Source organism: Protopterus annectens, chromosome 8.part1 (assembly GCF_019279795.1).
Source record: "Protopterus annectens isolate FY-2018-M chromosome 8.part1, PAN1.0, whole genome shotgun sequence".
NCBI lineage: Eukaryota > Metazoa > Chordata > Ceratodontiformes > Protopteridae > Protopterus > Protopterus annectens.
In genome coordinates this window covers 17,228,063-17,235,871 of record NC_056742.1, presented here as the reverse complement: position 1 = coordinate 17,235,871, position 7,809 = coordinate 17,228,063, and positions in this window count along the sequence as shown.

The window sequence follows — 7,809 nt, the reverse complement described above, 5'->3', positions numbered from 1 at the left end:
TGAGTGCCATCAGTACATGGCTACATCCATTTGTATTTCAATGTTGTATTCCTGCATAAGGGTATGCTGCAATAAATCCTGTAACACCAGCTGTTTCCAGGGTGTGTAACAGCAATAATGCAAATATGGCCCTATGTTCCTGCCTCTGTCTTCCATATATATGCCAGTCTTTGTCCTGCTGTCGTACAGAAAGGGGTTGTTAGGTAATGGCCTATCATTATTTACTGCTAGCATTAGTGGTATCATCCCAGTGATGACATGGACTCCCACACCAACTGTCTGGCAATGTCCATATATATGGGGGCAACAGCTGGACAACACATATGTGCCCTTGTACATTCCAGAGATCAGTGTGTGGTACACAGTGTTCCTTGCCCTTGTACAGCCTTTTCTGGGGGGGGGGGGTTCAGTGCCATTAACCTAGGCTGTGACACCTTTTCAGTGGTATAACTGTTAAGACAAGGGTCATTCAGTGTGATAGGGGGATGTTAGGTTAAGCAGTGTTCTGTACGAGATACTGTGACATTACCACAAGTGCTACATTTCCCCCTAGGGCTTGACTACAGGGTGTACTTGGAGGCTGCTGAACTACATCTGTAATTGTTGGTTGTTACTTATCTTGAAGGCAAATCCTGTGTCTACTGTTGTACTAACTGAAGGCCTTGGCCTGGACAGCATAGTATGGTATATATCCACATTGCTTACATCTACTGTTTTGTGTGGGCCTTGCATTCATCACTGATTACATATTTCAAAATGTATGTGGTGTAGGTACTGGCATACATTATTGTATAGTACACAAATACAGGTTTTCTATGTATGCATACCTCTATGTCATGTCATGTCCTTTGAATTGTGTGTGGGTATATGTTTAATGTAAGTTTTCTCATTTGTGGGAATGGTTGCCACACTGCACATTTCACAGGTGGCAGTTACAGGGCTTGTGGCTGAGGAATATACTTTGCACCTAGTACTTCCACACTATTTCTGCATATGTATGGGTACTAATACCCTTTGTCTGTGTATATTTGTATGTACCTATATATATCTTATATAGCTATATACATACATATATATATATATATATATATATATATATATATATATATATATATATATGTATGTGTATGTATGTATATATGTGTGTGTTTATATATGTGTATATGTGTGTATATATATGTATATATATATATATATATATATATATATATATATGTGTGTGTATGTGTGTGTGTATATATGAACATATTTGTGTCTATATACAATTGATGTTATATGATTATTTGTGAGTCATGCATGTATATAGCTACATATAGCTGTCTATCTCTCTACATTTACAGATATATATCTGTCCATATGTGCATGCATGTTCAGCTCATATTTTGACCTGTACTTCATTCTCTTGGCAATTGACCTGGATGATCGCAGCATTGAAGTCAGTAACTAGTGCCGACACTTTTGTGTTTCAGACTTCATCTCCTTCTACATATGTGTTCTAATACATATAACTGTGCAACTAGCAACATTTTAAGTGTATTAGAGCAATAGTTGGCATATATCCCTATTTGTGCCCACATTGTGGCATACTTTGTCCAGACTTCTTGCATTAGCAGGTTGTATGGCATGATAATACTACATTTCCTGTACTGTTGACTGATTGTGCTGGATGATATGTTTGTGAAAACATCAGGGTTATGTTTATCTGCCATGGTTTATGGTAAATCACTTTGTGTATGGAGTGCAGGGTCCAGGGTTCAAGACTTGCAGAGGCAGTTTATTTTGTTGCTGGGCAGAAAACGGCTGTTGAATATAGAGTGATTATAAGGCACTTTAAAGCAGTTGTAAGTGGGTTTGCGCAGAGGTAAGCACTGCTAACTTCCGGTTACAGTTTCTTATACTCTGTTAATTTCTAAATTGCTTAACCTGTGTAGGCATAGCATACCCCCGCGCAAACAGGCTGAAACCTGCTTACCGCTGCTTAAAAGTGCCTACTCCCGCTTATCCCTGTGCTAATTTCTTTAAAAGAAAAAAGGGTTGATAGGAAAGCTGTAAAAAAGGGACACAAAGAGGGTAAGACAGTAGGGAAAATAGCTAGGCATGTGCAGGAAGGGTGTAGGAAAGGTCCATAGCTGCCCATTTCTTCTACAGCAACAGCTGCTTTCAATGTAGCGTGTACTGAAAACCTACCTTCTCGAATGACTACCTAGAATTTACGAGTAGTCACCCCCTTTTTGTAAAAAGAAACATAGTGAAGGGCCAGATGGTCCGAGCAGTCAGAATGTGTTCCAACTTAGGGTTGGTAAAATCTGAGATAGATCTTCTGACTAGTATGTTTGGGGGTAGGGGATACCCACTGGACTTTGTTAAGGCTATCAGTGACCAAGTTCTAAACGAATAGGGTTAAAGGTTTAAACCACTACTTGGTGCAACACAGGATAAGGTGGTCCAAGTCCAAGGGCAAAGTAGTGACCATACACATGGTGTTAACACATGGGGAAACTTCTTTTGGAGTTAGAAACATCATTAGAAACAACTGGACCATTTTTAAAAGTAATCCGGAACTATTGGCAGTTATAGGTAATGAACCTACTTTTTCCTATAGGACTAATAGGAACTTGAAAACCCTATTGGAACATCTTGGGGTGGGTAAAGATACTACTACAAAGGGGACGACAAAATGTGGGCCATGTGAATATTGCAAACGCATAATTTGTACCCCAACAATTAATTTAGGCCCCCATAACATTGAAGTGAGGTTCGGGGCAGGATCCTGTGCAATGAATGGTTTGGTTTACCGTGCAACGTGCCAACTTTGTGGGTATTTTTATATAGGTAAGACCGAAAGGAGGTTGCGGAGGAGAATGTACAAGCATTTATATAGTATTTCGAAGAAAGATGACAACAACGCACTATATAGACATATTAAAATAAACCCAGACCACTTCTTTCTTTTTGATATTTTAGAGGTAGTTAGTAAAGATATAAGAGGGTCTGATTGGACAAACAAACTATTAAGAGCTGAAATGAGATGGCAGCTCAAATTGAACGCCACTGTTGCTCCTGGTATCAACGATCACATTAGCATCCGACCGGAGTTAAAGTACAGGGCTTCTTGACTTTAACTGGTCCCTATTATTATTCTAACCACATTTGGTACTTAATTATGTCTGAATTTTTAGTATTTGCACAGGTAGATATGAGTCCTACACCTACATTTATAATAGTATTAATGTTTAAACTTTGCAGTGTCATGGTTTTTGTAACAGGTTTTTATGTATATTGTGAACTGGCACTTTAAAAACTGATTGGCTGTGTTTAACGGTGGAAAGCTTATGTATATAAGGACTGTGTTACCATTTTAAATTGTTCTGATGAAGTCTTATGACGAAAGCGCTTGACCGACTTGATTTTACTGAGTTTCAACTGATTTGTTATATCTGTGTGCTATTTTTTATGCTTTGATTCAAGGATTAAACGTGGAAGTTCTTACTATTTGGTCCCAGCTTTTTGGCTACTTTGAGTGGTTGACTTGATTCTACTTAAAATTTTGTTATGTTCTTATATAAGCTAAAACATGGTTGGCCTGGAGAAGTTCCCATTTGGTGGTAGGTGTGGTATCATTAAGCCAGAAAGAGAGGTTAACTGATTTGTGGCCCGATTTAACCAGGGATGAGATGTGTGGTAGAGTACTAAGTCACCCCAGTTGGGAGCTACCAGATTTAAACCAGGGACCTCAAGATCTGCAAGAGCTGTACCCCCAGTTTACTAAGATTTCCTGCTAGTTCTGTAAACAAAGTCTGTAAATGTGTTTGGATGCATATCAGTCCTAGTGTGGTTTCTGCAAAATAGCAAAATGCTTGTCTGTGATTTGAACTGAGATCTTGCATACTCAAGGCAAGAATTGGGAGCCTGGAGCTGTCAGCCATGTTAGTGGAATAAGAACTTTGTAAGCAATAGAGTATGCTCTGAGAGTTGTACTAGTGTGCTGTAAAAGGAATGTTTCTGTCGATATGCATGGGTTCAGCTTCACAGAAGACGTATTGTGGATTATTTTTTGTTTGGCAAAAAGATGCAGTAACTCTGAGTAGCTTAAGATAACCAGCTTATGAAGAACTTTGATTAATATGCAGTATGCCTAGATGACTCAAGACAGTGCTGTGCTGTTACTTCACAATAGAGGTAGGACCCACTCTCCTGAGGAGTGTGATGACACAGGGCAATCAGTTCTAGACATGAAAATGAACAAAGGAAAGTTTTTCTGAAACCAAAGCTGTAAGAAGCTACCCGTTTCACAGGTGGCATCTGCATTGAGAACACGCTTCATTAGAGGACGTTTTAGGCACAGTACTGATGGGCATGTGGTTCACAAACAGAACTAAGCTTTTTCATTACATGAACTTTGTGTGAGTGCGTGAAACCAACTGTATACTTACTACCCTGTCCTGCACTCTCCATTTCCATATGCTGATTACTGCAATGTAGTATAGCCATGGCAGTTAGAATTGGGGTACAGTTTCATCACTGTAGTATTGTGGTGGATTGGCACTGTGGTATGGGAAGGATGCAGCTTGATCAGTACAGGTGCAGGAATGTTACCCTGGAATGAGTGATGCAGGGTAGGACACAGTAAAATGTCCGTCTTGTAGTGTGCCAGCATGTAAGGTGACAGTGGCGTACAGCAGACTTCCCAGTGTCCCTTCTCTATGTGTAGAGCACTGATAGCACCTGAAGGAACCAAGTTTAGTGGGATAAGGGTACACAGCACAGCATACATTGTCTTTGCAGGTGATGGGTGCCCCAAATGATGTTTTGTGATGAATATAGCCTGTGAATGAAGTTAACAATTTAATGTATTTGCATTCTACAGATATCTTGGAAGAACCTTTGTGGTTGGGAGCACCCGTATCCAAGGGGACTTAAAGAAATTTTCACAGTTTGGAACTTAAAGTGATGAAATCAATAACTGCAGTATGCCCTTTTTGACTGCAGAACTCTACATCACATCATGAAAATCCCCCCTCCTTTATTCCACCAGGAATAGTTGAAGCACTGAACAAGGCATAGCTACTAAGACAAGTTATCGTACATCTGCAGACAGTGAACGTTTAGAGGAATTGTTCAAAGTTCTAAGTCGCCATTGTATTTTTCTGTGTTGTGCACATTTTGCTTTTCCCTACTGAGTTAGTTTCTGATGGTTTGTTAATTAAGAATGTATATTTTTTTCCCTTGCCTGCTGCCCACTGTTAGGTTTTGCTGTTGATCACACATCTGTTGTGGTTTTCCTTTTTGCTGTAATGCTGCCCCTGGTGTCTGATCTTGGGAATCACAGGGGAGGGGGCATTCTTCACTCTCCCCATGACAAGTACATACTCCAATGCATGTGCTCACACATGCGCGCACACGGCTAGAGAGCTATCCCTGGATTGGGATTGCCAAGCTCACATCCCCAAGTCTTACAGCTGTTGAGAACATGTATGCTTCGGTTGCAGAGAGTAGTTGGCTGACTAGTGCCATCTTCTCTCTTGTCTGCTTGGTTCTTCCATTGTCCAAGCCACTAACTGATCTAGGATCATCTGCATTGTAGTCCTAGTTTTATCAGTCTGTGTCACATAGCTGGGTCAATTGATTAGTGTTTGATGGAAAAGACAAAGCTTACTTGAACTGCTTCTGCTATAAACTACTGATGTGCGTGACAAGTACATGCGTTACTCTTAATGTTCTGTTGTTTGACTGCAGTGTGTATTTTTACTGTAGTGTGTGATATTTCCCTTGAGTATTAAAAAAATCTGTTTAGGAGAGAAAAAACTTGTATTTGAGAAACTAGAATAGGTGAATTGCCATTGAAATGTAGAAGGTGCTACTAAAGCCTAGTATTTTTATTTGTAAATATTACAAGATTTTTCTGAAGAGGCTCCTATCAACTGTCTATGCCATAGAAGATTCTTGTGTGTGAAAATTTCCTTATTCTCTTTCTGTTCTTAAGTAGTTCCGAATTTGTCCACTGCTTATATTCATCTGGGTACAAAATTACCTTCCACCGTTTTTCCATAAGCGTTTAGTTAATTTTTTATTTAATATCATTTCGTGAAAATACTCCCCTTTAAATTAATTTGGTTCCTTTTCACTCCAACTGTTGTATCACCCCAGAGTATTGACTACTCACAGATAAGTACAAGTGTAACCGAGTGTGCTGGCTTTACATTGCTTATCCTCAGGTATTACTTTTTTGCACTGATTTTTACATCTGTACTGTGCTTAAATTTTGTTAGCTGCTGTACATGCTGTTAGAGTAACAGTGTTTTCTAAGGTCAACTGTGTTGTTCCAGCCTGGCCAGCAAGTTAGTACTAATTTTTCTGAGACCGAGTGTAGTACCTGCCTCACATTTACTAATAACCCACTTCTGTCAAACAACTGATTGTACCTGTTAGCAAAGCACTTGTTTGTCTAAACTGGAGGATAGTCCTGCCCACAGCATTGTATTAATTCAGCACAACAACAGCATCACTATTGCATATGTCGAGGTATTAACAAAATCCTTATCTAAGCCTTTTTAGACACCCTTCTAGCTTGTAGCCTTACAGCCAAAAAGCTAGTACTGCAGCAGAATCTGAAACGATGCCTGCTGTTATTGGGAGTCACTTGTACTGTCATCTTGAAACCTTAAGGTCCCATAAGCCTGCAGTACATCCCAGATACTTCTTTGTCAGTGGTGATTCCATTGTTAGACACACAGGTGTAGCTCAGGGTAAGGTGACAGCTGCACCTCTGATGCTGTGATTAAATCTCCCGCCAGCTAATTGGATTTTTCTAAAGCTAAATGTCCAGACATATTAACACCACCGGAGTGTTCATGTCCTCTCCTGTAGTGTAACGTTGAGAGTTATCTGAAGAAGTTTGCGTTAATAGGACAAAAGTGCTCATGTACTATTACTACACTAGCATTTTAAATACGGACTACAGCAGGTTTTTTTTTTTGTACTTTCAGGGATGTAAGAAAAAGTGTGCACTTGGACACAGACAATGACTAGGTCAGCTGATTGTGATTCACTTTCCTTTACAGTTATCCCTATGTCTTAAAGGATAACTTGGAGAGAGAGCGAGGGAGATAAACTAAAAAATGCCACAGAGTGATCTTACGTCAAAATAACCTTCTCATCTGTACCGTAGCTGCTCACTAGCAATCTCTTTCAGATTTTATACTGAACTTAAGTACCCCCCCCCCCAATTGGGCCAACCCATTTGTTATCCCCTCCTCAGTCAAATTTAATCCATTTAGTCCCCATTTTGCTGTGACTTTGTCTCAGAAAACCTGCTTTGTGGCTCATAACTCTTCTGCACACGCGCGCACACACACACACACATGTGTGTGTGTTTGCATGAATGAAATATATATATCTATAAATAGACACACACACACACGAATGGACACAGACATATACGTGCGTGTTTGTGTGTGCATATTTATAAATAAATAAATATATATATATATATATATATATATATATATATATATATATATATATATATATATAGGTAGATATATAGATATAGATATAGATGTCTGTGTGTGGGTATATGTATGTATATATAATGTGGATCTACTTCACAATGCAGACAACCATGGCCGACACCCGAAATCTCGACATTGTAAGTAGACCATGTAAAAGGTAAATAAAATTTCCTTTCAATTGCTATCAGGGGGGCTCTGCCCCCACACCCCCTGTAACTTTAATATACCAACTCCGAGATCGCACTACAGTGCAGGAATGGAAATGCATTCCGCACTGTAGTGAGATGCCGGTTCCGCA